The 16,012-nt window shown below is 42.2% G+C and overlaps 1 pseudogene; it reads left to right on the plus strand.

Moving 5' to 3' along the window:
* The window catches only part of LOC116751117, a 28,482-nt pseudogene extending 12,803 nt beyond the window's left edge, over positions 1-15,679 (plus strand).
* The last annotated feature ends 333 nt before the right edge of the window (positions 15,680-16,012 follow it).

Genomic DNA, 16,012 nt, shown 5'->3' on the forward strand with positions numbered 1-16,012 from the left:
TGTTAGGTGACTGAATAATAACCACATTGCATGTGACTCCTAACCCCAGAAAAGTTGTTAAGCTCTGGGGGTCAGATAACCCAGAAACTTTATGCATATTTGGTATCTCACGTGTTTAAAATATTCATTTTCTGATGAATGGCTTCGTAACTTCCACTGGATTTTCAAAGCCCTAAACCCCAAATGTGCATGATCCATTGGCCCTGTGAAGGAGTCATCTGGGCTGGGATGGTCCACAGACATTGGACATCAGGGCTGGCTGCATAATTCATGTGCCCTTATGTGAAATGTGGAGACCCTTGTCATAAAGTTTAAGGATTTCAAGAGGGTGACAGCAGAGAATTAAATCAAGCACAGGCCCATTTAAGGGTGGGGCCCTGTGCAAATATGCAGGCTCATAGCCCATGAAGCCAGTGCTGGTCAACATGGTGCTTTGAAGGAGCAGGAAAGCGCAGATGCCTTCCTGGGCTACAGTCCCCAGAGTCACATTTGTTATCTAGCCCAGACACCAGCACAAAGTAGATGCTCAATAAATATAATGGTTTCCTGTAGCATATCTTAAGCCTCCTTGGGATAGAGATTAGTCCTTACAGACGTAGTCACTTTTTTTATAGTTTAGCACTCCCAGCACCAAGCATGGATCTTTGCATGCAAATAGCAGTTTGAACTTTATTTTTTAAAATTTCTTATTTATTTATTTATTTTTGCTGTGTTGGGTCTTCGTTTCTGTGCGAGGGCTTTCTCTAGTTGTGGCAAGCGGGGGCCACTCTTCATCGCGGTGCACGGGCCTCTCACTATCGCGGCCTCTCTTGTTGCGGAGCACAGGCTCCAGACGCGCAGGCTCAGTAGTTGTGGCTCACGGGCCTAGGTGCTCCGTGGCAACCTCCCAGACCAGGGTTCGAACCCGTGTCCCCTGCATTAGCAGGCAGATTCTCAACCACTGCACCACCAGGGAAGCCCAGTTTGAACTTTTTAAAGGGATCCAACTAGACCATAGCAAGGCCAGGCCAACAACTTTTCCTTGAAAGGGAATCTTTTGTGCATAATTTGGAAAATATGTGTGTGTGTGTGTGTGTGTGTGTGTGTGTGTGTGTGTGTGTGTGAGATGTAAGGTCTCTAAGACTTCTGAGACCACTTGAGTAACACCTCCATCTGTCTCTGCCAATAGGCAGAAATCTGCCATGGTCGACACCAGCATCACGAAGCGCTCCCACCCCCTGACCCCCAGCCAGTGGCTGGTGGGCTGGATCAACCACATCTTGCAGACAAGGGGTGCGGCTCACCTCAAGCCCCACACCTTCCAGCATCCGTGGTGGCATGAGCAGTACCTGCTGGACCTCTTCTCATTCCTGCTGGCGGTCACCCTGGGCACCGCGTGGCTGTGTGGGCAGCTGCTGGGCCTGGTGGCCAGGTGCTGTGTGGGACCAGGAAGCTGAAGAAGGCCTGAGGCCAAGTGGAGCCTTGGAAGGTGGTGTGTTTGGGCAGAGTCAGCATTTCTTGGCATCTCCCACCAGTTTTGTCAACCCTCATTCTCCACATCCTATCCACTTGCTATTTTGCTACAATTCCTGCTCAATGGCTTCTTCCCATTGTTGACTTAAAAAAAATATATGCACAACATGAGAGTTGCGAGTTAAGTTTTATTTGGGGCAAAATGAGGACTGTATCCTGGGAGACAGCGTTTCAGATATCTCTGAGAAACTGCTCCGAGGCGGCGAGGGGAGGTGCCAGGATATTTAGGAGTTTTGCAACAAAGAGCAGGTAATTGGGAACATCAAAAGATTGTTGTTAAATAAAGAAAACCGGATATCTCACATTAAGGACTTTAGCACTTTTTCTGTGTATGGGAAGGTGCAAGAGTCTGGGCTCACCGAAATCATTCCTTTGATAATGCACCTTAGCTGTCTGGGGCCTGTATTTTTACATCCTGAGTTTCCTCAGGGCTCACTGAAGGGAATGGCTGCAGTCTGAGGACTGCTAGATGGCAGGTATTTTCAGTCCTGAGTTTCCTCAGGGCTCACCAGCTCAACTTGGAGGGCTGCATATCATTGGTGACTGTGACATCCTTTGTTTATTGATATGGCAGGAAATATTCCATTTATAAATACTCCGTTCCATTTATAAATAGTCCATTTATCACTATGATTAGAATACTTTACTGAGCCCTTTTGGCCTTCTTTATTTTCAGTCAGCAAAGGCTGTTCTGTGATTCCGTCCCTGGATAATTTGGACCAGTGCCCCTCAGATCTGAAGCTTTGAAGCCACCTTCCTTATCAAGCCCTTCCTTATCAAGCCCTTTTTCACGGCACTGAGTCTGAACCATTCCAGCCTCCATGCCCAGCATCTTCTCAGCCTCCTTCCCTCACTCCACTCCACCACTTATCATGGAATAATCCCTAAGGCAGGCGCTTTGCTGATTCTTTTGTTTTCTATTTGCTTCTCCTGCAAACTCTTGTCAAAGCTCAGGAAGCATGTCCTGGGCGGGCATTCAGTGCCAGACACACCCTTGCCTGTGTCCATGGTCTCTGCCTTGGTTTCTGCTGAGCACTCCTTCTTTGCAGGTCGGGTGTGGAGACTGCAGGTTGGTCATGGGCTGAAATGTCCCTGGTCTCCACTTTTCATGTGAGTTGTCTTCTCAATATTCCTATTAAAAAAAATGAAGTCATGAGAAAGAAGATAATTTCTTCTTTAGACTAAGAAGAGCCTCTCCATAGCTGATCCTTTCTGTACTTGACATACTGTTGGGAATCGCATTCACCTGATAGTAACAGAAACCAGAAAAAAGTGACGGGAACAGCTTAGGGTTTTCTTTTCTTTTCTTTCTTCTTTTTCTCGTGTAAAAGAAATGTGTATTGGAATTCCCTGGTGATCCAGTGGTTAGGACTCTGTGCTTTCACTGCTGAGGTCACGGGTTCAATCCCCGGTCAGGGAACTAAGATCCCACAAGCCATGCAGCATGGACCAAAAAAAAAAAAAAAAAAAAGTGTAGGCAGGGCATCCAGGACTGATGTGGCAGCTACATGATGTAATCAATAGTCCGGATGTCTCGTGTGGTTGATCTGCCTGCCTTAGTGGGTGGCTTCATCCTCAAGGTCACCCTGATTTTCAAGGTGGTCATTTTAGATGCAGTCAGCACATTGGAATTTCAGGCAAGAAAAGGGAAACTTAAGGAAAGGGCGTAAAGCAGGTTCATACCAGCTGAGTTAGCTTCTTTAAAGAGGTTTCCCAGACACCGCAGCTACCCAAAGACTTCCAGTGAAATCTCATAGACAGACCTGAGTCATGTGACCATTCCTAGTTGCATAAAATGTCTAAGAAGTGTCCTCCAGCCCCGACTTCCCTGCTGGGTACATTACTACTCCAAGTAATTGGGGGGTGGGGGAGGTGGCGAAGAGGTGTTAGAAAGAAAAAAAAGGACAGTGGATAATGGGAGGAAAGTAGAGCCTCGGTCACATGTGGAAGGCAGCAGGGAGGGGCTGGATTGGATGTTACATTTCACCTGTGACCTGGTAACTCAGTGACCTCAGGGACAGTCTTATACCCACTGTAACTGCCTGTGGGTGGAAAGCAGACCTTTCCGAGTAGTGAACATTCAAAATAAGAACAGAAATCTTTTACTAATGTGACATGTGTTATGCTTTCCAAGTTCTTTCATCTCCTTTCTGCCATTTAACGGGATAAATGTGTCTAATCCATTCAACCAGAAAGAAGCAGGTACCACCGGGGCAACCACAGAGAGAGAGGAGAGCCATTGTGCAAATTAAGACAACAGCAATAAAACTTGTCCCCATGATGGATGCCTCCTCCCGCCAGAGCACAGGGCTTGGAGAGTGGATGGGCTGATTTTAGCCCCACTGGCCCCTCTTCTGAGCACCTCTTTGCCATGAATAATCTGCCCTACCACAGGGTAGTCCTGGCTGGTGTATCCCTCCCACCCAGGGTGATTCCATGCACATGTATGCAGAAGGCACTTGGATCCGCTAAGGAATTCTCTTGGGAAATTTTGTGGGGTTTTGGTTTTTTTTCTTTTTGCCCCTAAGATCCAGGAAGGCTCCTTTATCCATGCTGGGCTTTAAATTAGTTAATCATTTATTTTTTATTTTTTATAAGTCCTTAAATGAAATGTTCCAAATTTAGAGACATCTGTCAGAGTGGATTTTAAACAAATTTCATCTCAAGGTAACGGTAAGTAATAATCAGATAACACTTGCACTGGTGATTCAGTCCCTCGGATTTTATTTTTTTCCTGATTTAAAAATCCAAGATGGTACAGATGAACCGGTTTGCAGGGCAGAAATAGAGAACAAACACATGGACAAAGTGGCGGGGAGCGGGGGTGGTGGTGTGATGAATTGGGAGATTGGGATTGACATGTCTACACTAATATGTATAAAATAGATTACTAATAAGAACCTGCCGTATAAAAAAATAAATTAACTTAAAACAAAAAACTCCGAGATGAATTTCAAGAGATCTTTTTGTGTTAGAACATGTACAAAGAAAGGGAGGTTCCACAAACCAGGGCTGTGGACACCTCCTGGTGGCAGGACCACCTCCCTTGACTGTAGATGAGACCCTCGAGAGCAATGGCACCTGGTGACAACTCTTCCTTTCTCACTTGTGTTATTGAGAGCTGAGCTGCGTCTGTCCTCTAACTGATTTTACAAATGAGTAAGCCTACAAAACATAGCAGAAGAGTGTGCCAGAGCTTAAGACCAAATAATAGTTCATTTCATTTCACTCCTTCCCCTTTTGAAAATTTATCTCATGGAATTTTATTGAGCTAAGGCTTGCTATTCCATCTTCCTTTAGTGACCATTTATGAGCTTCATATCATCTCAGATGAGAGTTACTATTACTAGAAAGTCAACTGCAAGCAGTAGCAGAAAGCCTCAGTAGAGCAGCTTAAGCCAGTAGCCTTCAAGCTGGGCTACCTTCACCATAATGTGTACATGAAGATTTCCCAAGGGCTACATGACACAGAGTTTGGAAGTGGTAAATTTCCACCTTTGTTGACTCTAGTTTCCTAAAACTGGTCTGCCTGACAAGGTGTTGTGTTTGGTTGGCAGATCCTCTGTCCTGCCACACTTTTCACAATTCCCTGACTCTTATTTTACAGAAGAAATGGACACCCTTCACCCACCCCCGTTCTCCGCATGGTACATTGCCCCAGGGTGGAAAAGTAGGGGTACCAAATGAACAATTCAAAATCTAATGACTGAGCCAGAAAGTGTTTATAATTCAGATGATTTGTAATTCTTTGTTTTTAACAAAATCCAAAGATGAATTGTGATTTTTCAGCTGACAGACCTTTAAAAGTAACTTTTGATGGTAAACTGCTGTGAGAATAGCATATTCACGTGGCATGTTATTCTGAAGGTGTTCAAAGAATGAAGGCACATCATTTTCAAGGTGGTTCATAACAAAACTCTTAGTGCTCCTGCTACTTATTTATGTGAATAGTTTTTCAGTGTTTATGTAACTAAGAGATATTGATCCAAAACTGTCTCATTTCAGAAGTAGATAATGTTTATCTACAGACATATAAATTAATTTTAAAAGAATTGAAAAAACAGCCCCTCATCTCATTGTGAGATATGTCTCCAATAAAATTTTATAGTTTGTGTTAGGTGACTAAATGTTTTGAAATATGAAATATGTTTATGTAGCTTTGACCAATTTAATGCAAGTATTAAAACAAAGAGTGATAATTTAGTACAAATATTGGGCTCTTAGAGGCTTATTGTTTTAGGAATTATAAATATTAATTTGAATACGTATTTTTGATGCTTAAGGCTATGAGAGAATACTCTGTACAATTCTTTTAAGCATAAAGATACATAGACTAGAAATAAGTTCTCTGGGGAAAGTGGAAAATAAATAAAAATTCAAGAAGAAAATGGAAGGATGCAAAATTTCCTAGTGAAAATGAGCAGTTCATTATCTATGTTAAGATTGAATAAAAAAAGAAAGAATGAATGATGGTGTTTACAGCCCACTGCATACATTTAACAGAGTGATGCAACTGTTTATTTTTAAATCATATAATTGCAAGGACTGGAAATGACATCCTATTTAATTATTAAAACTTACGATGAGACATTTTAGATTTCAATTAAAAAATTTATTCTTACAATGTATTCTGTTAGGTATAGTTGAGAAGATCTCATTTTTTTGTCATTGGCTTACACAAAAAGAGGGTTGTTTTTCCTACATGAGAAGTAGATGGGAAGGAAGTAGACAACTGATGGCATTGGTTCAATAGCTCTCCAATGTCAGGAAGAGCATGTTTATAATTCTCCCTTTTTAACTCATGGTTGCAGGATGGCTGCCCAGCTCCAGATATCATGTCCATGTCCCAAGGAGGACAAAAAAGGAGAAGGGGCAATATGAGCTAGGAAACGTTTTCACAGAATTATCTTTTCTCCTCCCCTTGCCAAGAGGCTTCTTTCCTCTTGCCTAGAACTCTTTCACCAGACGACTCAAGGCTGTAAGAGGAGCCATGAAAAATCTCTGCATTGGCAGCTGGTGAGGACTAAAAGACCTGTAAGGGTGTTGGGTTCACCAACCTGTAGTGTTTGATGCACATGGCAAAGGGCCAAAAAACCCTCCACGATGCTTGACTCATCGAAGAAGAATTTTCTGTGCTTTGATATTTTGTCCTGGTCTGTATTTATACAGCAAAGCATCCAACAGTCTTGGGCATAATGACAATAATAACTTTCATCTCTTGGTTACAGTTTCTGACTGGACCTGAGGAAACATCTGGCTCAGAGTTGACCTCAGTGACTTTCTAAATGTGATGGGGACCACGGCAGGGAGAGGCAGAGGACGGTTTCCGTCACAGAGCCCCAGGCTTGATCTCTGTGCAGGTGAAAAGAGGAAATGGAATTGTGACTGTTGACTCCAACGACAGTACAGAGAGGAAGGTGTGTGCTGTCCATCAAGGGACTATTGCCACAAACGAGTGGGAACTAAGCTTTAGTGGTTTTAGAAGGGTGAAAGTTACCTTCTTTAGAGTTCTGTAGAAAACGTGATTTGCAAATGGATTCTCTCTTCAGTCAGCCTGGCTCTGAAAACTGTGCAGAAGACTTTGTACTAGTGACTGGGGTAAGCATTAATAACAGAATGTCCTCACATGTGCGGGAGAATGGGGACTTTAGACTCATCAATAGGCTCCAGACTTAACCTGAGCAACCTCATTAAGCCTGCCCCACTCTTTGCTAATCTCCTCCCCTTTGCCTGGCATTAAGGTTTGTAAAATGCTGGAGTAGGTATCAGGATTGAGGAGATAGAGCATGCCACAGGGACTTTTCTCCTGGCTTTGCCCTCTACAGGCTACAGGGAATCCCATGCCATTTACACTAGAAAGCAGTTCAACCAACAAGAGCAAATAAAACCCACACCGTCCCGTTAATGGCAAACTAAACGTCAAGTTTTAGCAGCGCTCTCTCCTGAACTCCTGCTACAAAGCTTTGTGGAGGGCTAGTGAGTCCAGAAGAATAGTACAGAAAAGAAAACAGGGACACCGAAGGCCCAAGGATGAGGTAAAACTGTGCTCAGAAGGAGGAAAATCTACGTTCTGCATAAAAATCCTGAAAAAGAGTTTTGGTAGATCAAAGCTATGACAACAGGAAAGGGGCACGAAAGCATGAGGGACCTAAGGTAACAGTCTTGGAAATGCTTCATTTCTGAGGGAGGAGAGGGTAAAAGGGAAGGGAGGCCCTCTTTGGATATTGGGTAAAAAAAAAAAAAAAAAAAAAACAACCAGGAAAAATGTGAGTCCTGAAGGACAGCAGGAAGCTTGAAGCTTGGACGATACAAATCCCTAAGCCCATCACCAAGAAACAAAAGCCATACATTAACGAGACTGTAGTTGCAGATTATTTGCTATAGAATCCTGCATATCATTAAATATCTACATCTGTCTGTCACTGGATATCTTTATCATTCACTGTGTTATGAACAGGAACATGAATGAAATACTGTAGTGACTTTTTCCACAATTAAAAAATTTAATTAAATATATATGTACAGTATATGTAAAGACTCACATGTCTGACATGTTTCATACCTATCAAAAATGAGCACATTTAGAGTATTTTGCCTGATAATTTATTTTTGATGAAATGTGAAATGGCGTATTGAAGTTGTGGTAAATGGCTCCATTAATTGGTCCCAAAATGGATTGGGATATGGAAACTAAGAAACTATGGAAGTTGACTACTTAGAATGTTTCCTAGGACCAATTATTAGCCAAAGATCTCTTTTTTTCTCTTGATAATCTTATCTATTCAATAGTTTGAAAATATAAAAATGCACTTGAACTTTCTATCATGTTCAAATGCAAATACAGTCATGAAAACTACATTTTCAAGACAATGAAATGGAAATAACAGACAGTTATTTTCTAACACAGCTATGCTACCAGAAGTGAGTCTGCTGGATTTCCGGTTCCAGAAACGGCAGGCCAGGTAGGCCAGTTATGAGGTTTCTCAACTTTGAACCCACCTTTCTTTGCCCTGCTTTGTGATGCTGCACTCTGCCAAATGCATCCCCAGCTCTCTCCCTCTCGGACTCTGCTAACAGGGGACACCAGAGGTAGACTAGAAGGCTGCAGGGACAGGTGGGGATTTGGGCCATCCTGCTTGCTCCCTGCTCCTGCCAGCCGCACCACAGCTATGGTTTTTCATGGTGGCAGTGATGGTTTTAGTATCAGAAGTGGTTTTCTGTTTGTAGCTCTTCCGAATTACTGGAGTTAGCCTCATTGGGCTCCTCACAGATATTAAGGACTAGCAGGATGTGACTGCCCCTTCCAGGTCTGGGTTTCAGCTCTGTGGATTTCCCTTCTGAGTTCCTAAAGCATCGACACCAGATAAGAAAGACCCTCCTTCCCTCTCCTTCTAAGCTTTGCACAACTCCCATCTTCAAGACTCTAAATTTTAGTAATTCTCACTCTTTGTTTCCTTAGCACAAGAGGTGGTGGCTGCTTTCCGTAGCTACTAACTCTGTAATGCCTCAATATCTCTCATTTGGTTACAGAGTTCTCCAAAATCTGGTGGAAAGTCTTTATTTTAAATTCTCTCTGTTAAAATAACTGAAGAGGTGAACAATGGCCTGGACTTTTCTCTTCATACTGGATTCTGACTGATACACTAGGTCATTCAGACTATCCTTCCAGTAGAAAACAAATTGAAGAAGCTGGATAAAATATAAAAAAACAATCTTCAAAGCATCAAAGGACTAATAGGATAATAAGGAATCAGGCCAAATTCCAAATGCAAGCTGGAGCTCTGGGAGACAAGGAGAGGAAAGCAGTTTGCCCTAAGGGGATTTGTTGATCCCATCAAATGTGGATTGAGGGTTTGGCAGACTGACTGGCGGAGATTGGCAAGAGCAAAGACCTTGGAACTGAAAAGGTCCTATCCTTACATTAAGGGTGAACCAGAGATAATTCTGCCCCTGCCCTGCCACCTGCATAGGTCTGTGTGGCAAGTTGCCTTGATGCTGAATAGAACAGGGGTAATATGAAAAGAAAAGATTAAAAAAAAGATTTATCCCTGGGAAGCTGTCATCATAGGCTAGCCCCTGTTTGGGAGGAGAGAGAAAATAGGGAGGGATTATGTGGAGAAATAATGAGAAATTTTTTGAGAATTTCCTAGAGCTGACAAAAAACATCGATTTACAAATTCAAGAGGCCAAAGTGAGAGACACATTATAGAAAAAGTGTAGAATTCTAATGACAAAGAAAATCTTTAAAGCTGCCATGGGAAAAAATAGATTAATGTTCCTGAAGCCCCAGTTACTCCCAACTTATTTCTCACGTTAAACAAAAGTGGAGACTAGAAGATGATGGAATGTTATCTTCAATGTGCTGAAAGTAAGTAATAATCAATTTAGCTTTTTTATGGGGGGGGATTTTTTTATTATTACTGATTCAACTTCATTACTGGTAATTGGTCTGTTCATATTTTCTATTTCTTTCTGGTTCAGTCTTGGGAGATTGTACATTTCTAGGAATTTGTCTATTTCTTCTAGGTTGTCTATTTTATTGGTGTATAATTATTCATAGTAATCTCTTATGATCCTTAGTATTTCTGTGGTGTCAGTTATAACTTCTCCTTTTTCACTTCTGGTTTTATTGATTTGGGCCCTTTCTCTCTTTTTCTTGATGAATCTGGCTAAAGGTTTATCAATTTTGTTTACTTTTTCAAAGAACCAGCTCTTAGTTTCATTGATCTTTTTAATTTTTTTATTCCCTCTTTCATTTATTTCTGCTCTGATGTTTATGATTTCTTTCCTTCTACTAACTTTGGGTTTTTACTTTTTTTAGTTCCTCTAGATGTGAGGTTAGGTTGTTTATCTGAGGTTTTTCTTTTTACCTGAGGTAAGGTTGTATGGTTAGAAACTTCCCTCTTAGAGCTGCTTTTGTTCCATCCCATAGATTTTGGATTGTTGTGTTTTCATTTTCATTTGTCTCTAGGTATTTTTTGATTTCCTCAGTAATTTATTAGTTTTTTAGCATATTGTTTAGCCTCCACATTTTTGTGTTTTTTGCCTTATTTTTTTTTCTTATACTTGATTTCTAGTCTCATAGAATTGTGGTTGGAAAAGATGCTTGATATGATTTCAGTCTTCTTAAATTTACTGAGACTTGTTTTGTGGCCTAGCATGTGATCTATCCTGAAGAATGTTCTATGTGCACTTGAAGAGAATATGTATTCTGCTGCTTTGGGATGGAATGTTCTATATACATTTATTAAGCCCATCTGGACTAATGTGTAATTTAAGGCCAGTTTTCCTTGTTGATTTTCTGTCTGGATTATCTGTCCATTGGTGTAAATATGGTGTTAAAAGCCCCTACTATTACTGTGTTACTGTCAATTTCTCCCTTTATGTTGGTTAATATTCGTTTTATGTATATAGGTGCTTTTATGTTGGGTCCATATATATTTATAATTGTTATATCTTCTTGGATTGATCCCCTTATCATTATGTAATGTCCTTCTTTGTCTCCTGTTGCAGTCTTTGTTTTAAAGTCTATTTTGTCTAATCTAAGTGTTGCTACTCCAGCTTTCTTTTTATTGTATGGAATACCTTTTCCCATCCCCTCAGTTTCAGTGTGTGTGTATCTTTAGATCTAAAGTTAGTATCTTGTAGATATAAGACATATGTGTGTGTGTGTATATATATATATATATATATATATGTGTGTGTGTGTGTGTGTGTGTGTGTGTGTGTCTTAGCCACTCTATGCCTTTTGATTGGAGCACTTAGTCCATTTAATTTTAATGTAATTATTAATAGATATGTATTGATTACTATTTTGTTAATTGCTTTGAAGCTGTTTTTGTAGTTCATTTTTGTTCCTTTCTTCTTTGTTTGCTCTCTTCCCTTGTAATATGATGATTATCTTTAGTGTTACATTTGGATTCCTTCCTCTCTCTCTCTCTCTTTTTTTTTTTTTTTTGTGTGTGTATCTATTATATATTTTTCGTTTGTGGTTACCATCAGGTTTATAGATAGCAATCTGCATATATGGGATACTGGGGTCAGTGCAGTCTTGCTGGCGGATGGGCTTGGTCCTGACATAGTCAGCTGCAGGACTACAGTGGTTCTGGGGCTGTTGTTGGCTAATTGGTAGGTGGGGCTGAAGCCCAGGGGGTCCTGGAGCTAGTGCCAGCCCACTGGTAGGCAGAGCTGAATACTGGGGGCTCTGGCTGTGGGGTCTTGGGGGTCTCAGATTTGGTATGTTAGACTGCTGGTGGGTGGGGCTGGAATCCAGGGGGTCCTGGGGTTGATGTCTTCCCACTAGTAGATGAGGCTTGTTCCAGGGCTAGTGCTGGCCCCGTGGTGGGTGGAGCCAGGTCCCAGAGTTTCTGACTGCAGGGCCCTGGGGATCCTGGAGTTGGTGTCAACCCACTAGTGGGTGGGGCCGGTTCCCATTGGCTGGCTTCAGGGTCCAGGGAGTCCCGGGGCTAGTGCTGGTGCACTGATGGGTGTATCCAGGTCTCCTGGGTCCTCTGGTGGGTAGGGCTGGGTCCCAGAGTGGCTGTAGGCTCAGAGGGTCTTACGGCAGCCTGCCTGCTGGTGGGCAGGTCTGTGTTCCACAGGCTAGCTGCTTGGCCTGAGGCCTCCCAGTACCCCTGATGGGCTGTTGAGCAGGGCTGGGTCCTGGAGCTAATAAACTAGAAGGAGGATTCCAAACTGGTGCTTATCAGCACCAGTGTCCTTGTTGTAGAATGAGTTCCCCAAAATGACTTGCTGCCAGTATCTATGTCCTCAGGCTGAGCTCCAGTTGCCTCCTGCATCTCTGGGAGGCTCTCTAAGATCAGCAGATGGGTCTGACTTAGGATCCTTTCAAATTACTGCTTCTGCCCTGGGTCCTGAAGTGTGTGAGATTGTATGTGCACACCTTTTAAGAGTGGAGTATCTATTTCCCACAGCCTTCTGGCTCTCTCAAAAGTAGGCCCTGCTGGTCTTTAAAGTCAAACATTCTGGGGGCTCATCTTCTCAGTGCAGAACCCTGAGCTGGGGAAGCTTGATGTGGGGCTCAGACCCCTTGCTCCTTGGGGAGAACCTCTGCAGTTGCAATGATCCTCCTGTTTATGGGTTGTCCACCCGGGCATATGGGTCTTGACCATATTGTATCTCCACGACTCCTCTCTGTCTTGCTGTGGTTCTTTCTTTATATATTTAGTTGTAGAAGAACTTTCTGCTTGTCTTCCTGTCTTTCTCATCAATAGTTGTTCTGTAAATATTTGTAATTTTGGTGTACCTGTGGGAGAAGGTGAGCTCAGGGTCTTTCTACTCTGCCGTCTGGCCACTCCCCTGTCAGTTTATCTTTTAATAATGAGGGTGAAATCAAACCACTGCCAGAGGCAAAAGGAGAGAATTCTTACCAGCTGATTCTTGATAAAGGAAATACTATAGGATATACTTTAGGAAGAAGTGACCCATAAGGAAGGTCAGAGATGTAAGAAAAAAAGAACAAAGAGAAAGTATATGAGCAAATCTAAGCAAGCATTGATAGACATAACATTTAAATAGTAATAATTTTATAATTAAATTATGTATAATTCATATAATATACTTGAAGTAAAAAACATTGTTTTCTGAGGTTAAAAATACAGACTCAAAATGTGTAACAAAAATAGCATGTAAGTCAGGAGGGGGTAAATGGAACTTCTAGGGTTCTTGTCTTGCCCAGAAGTAGATAAAGATATGGATTAATTTTTGACCTTGACAGGTTGTAAAGGCATGCTGTGAATCTGGGATAATTTATTTCAAGGAAAGAGATAAGACGGAAATCATTAGAGGGGGAAAATGAAATGACCAAAAATATTCCAAGCTCTAAAGGAAGACAAAATAGAGAGGAAAGAAAGAATAAGAGGGAGTAATAGAAACATGGTAGATATAAACCTATATACTCCAGTTCAAATACAAAGATTACAGACTTGCTTAACAACATCAAGCTGATTGCCATTTCAAGAGGTACATCTAAAACATGAGGATACAGGAGGGTTGATTATAAAAGGACGGAAAAAGACAGGTCATGTAACACTAATGGAAAGTAAGACCTGAATAATTAGGAATAATATCAGACCAACAGACTTGAGGTGAAAAGCTTTACCAGAGACAAAATTGTACTTTTGTAATGAAGGTTAGTTATTTCACTGGGAATGTGTGGTACCTGAAACTATAACTGTAAATGGATATGTATCTAATGATGTGACCTCAAAAACTGAAACAACAAGAAAAATTAGAATCATAGTGGGAGATTTTAAAAACGTTTTTAAAGACAAATTTCTAATATTTGTAAAAGCAGAACTTCCCCATGCCCAACACTTAGCTTCAATGATTATAAACTCCTGGCAAATTTTCTTTCTTTTATATTCCCACCCACTTTAAACTTTGCCTCTGTCCCCTGCCCCAGGCAAATCCAAAACATCATAATACTTCATCTGTGTCCCAGAATGTATCTGAAGAGCCAAGGTATCTCTTTTTAAATAACCATAATAACATTGTGATCCTTCTCCAAATGAATAGTATCTATTTAATATCGTCAAATATTTCTCTGATATTCATAAATTTTTAGAGTTCGTTTGAATCATGTCATCTAAAAATTTAACACTCCTGATATCTGACCCTCGCATCTCCTTCCTTGTGTGATTTTCTTAGCAGCATTTGCCATTAACGTACTATATATTTTATTTGTTACTGTGTTTAGCATTTGTCTGCCTAGCAGAAGACTACCTGAAATAAAATTGGTTAGCAATATAATTGCTGAATACAAATAAGATTGGAGTTAGACAAAAAAAATTATTTTGCTGATACATTATGAGAGGTACCAGATAACATTTGGGCTGGAGACTTGTAATGCCTATAAAGGTCCACTTCTCTCTCTCCTTCATCACAATGGCCGTGGTTGTGTAAAGGATGGATCATCAGGCACTCCCACCCCCTGACCCCTGCCCAGCACCTGGGTGCCATCCTCCAGACAGGGGATGCAGCACACCTCAAGCCCCACGCCTTCCAGTAGCCATGTTGTGAGCAGTACCTGCTGGACGTCTTGTTGTTCCTGCTAGTGGTCACCCTGGGCACCTCGTGGCTCTGTGGGCAGCTGCTGGGCCTGGTGGCCGGGTGGCTGTGTGGGACCAGGAAGCTGAAGAAGGCCTGAGGCCAAGTGGAGCCTTGGAGAGGGTGTGCTGGGGAGCCACTGGTTCTTTGAAGGCTTCCCACAGCACTATAGACCACTGGCATCCTCTCCTTCACTTTCTCTTGATAGGACACACCTTCCTCCTATTTTCTGCCTCTTTAGAAATCTTTATGAAGAACTCTTGGGTTTCTATTTTAAAATATTGTGGTAAAATATACACTACATAAAATTACCGTTTAAGGGAGGGTATGGGGAGACAAGGGAGGGGCGGTGAAGAAACAATAGCATAGCCTTGGGGGCAGGGTCCTGATTCCCCCTCAAGAGATATACAGTAAGTCTCCTACATAAGAACCTTCAAGTTGCGAGCTTGCAAAGATGTGGACGCGTGTTCCATCAACATCAGGTGTGAGTGAAATGGCAGCTTGCCCTCCGTCCCCTATTGCTGACGATCCTTCGGCTCTACCGTCTCCCACCTCCTCTCCCTCCTCCAGTCAGTAACTCTTCTTGCCTGTTCACTGGATGCCAGCCCCTGGATGCCAGCTGTTGTACTGCACTGCTGTGCTTTTCAAGGCACTGTCCTGTAAGATTAACAACGTTTATTTTTTGTGTTTGTTTGCTTTTCATCTATTATTTGTGTGAAAAGTATTATAAACCTATTACAGTACAGTTCTAGCTGATTGTGTTAGTTGGGTACCTAGGCTGACTTTGTTGGACTTACAAACAAATTGGACTTACGAATGCGCTCTCGGAACGGAACTAGATCGTATGTAGGGGACTTACCATGCATAACGTTATCTGTGAGCTCCTCTGCAGAGCTAAAACCCCCACCAAATGGAAGACCTGATGAAGCACTCTTCGTTCCAGAGAAGGTCACAGTTCGCCCATCATCACCTGATGCCAGATGATCTCTGGCTTGAAGGAATGCGGGCTCTGCACACACCCTGATCCTTATCAGCAGCCCCGCCCCCGGACTATAAGGCTCTCTCAGGCACCCCCCACCCCTGGGTCAGGACACACAGTTTTGAGGGCATTAGCTCACTGTGGCCCCCTTTGCCTGGCAAAGCAATAAAGCTATTCTCTTCTACTTCACCACCCCCTCCTCCCAGGTATTGTGGTAAAATATGCAGCACATAAAATTACCATTTAACCATTGAGTATACCGTTCAGTGGCATTAAGTACACTCACATTGTTGTGCAAATGTCACCACCACCCAATTCCAGAACGTTTTTCACCTTTCCACACTAAAACGCCACACAGGTTTAAGCACAGCTCCCCACTTCCCATCCCCCTTAACCCCGCCAAGCTTCTAAGCAGCCCACGATCTACTTTTGTGTCTCTGAATCTGAACTTGA

Source organism: Phocoena sinus, chromosome 3 (genome assembly GCF_008692025.1).
Source record: "Phocoena sinus isolate mPhoSin1 chromosome 3, mPhoSin1.pri, whole genome shotgun sequence".
Lineage (NCBI taxonomy): Eukaryota > Metazoa > Chordata > Mammalia > Artiodactyla > Phocoenidae > Phocoena > Phocoena sinus.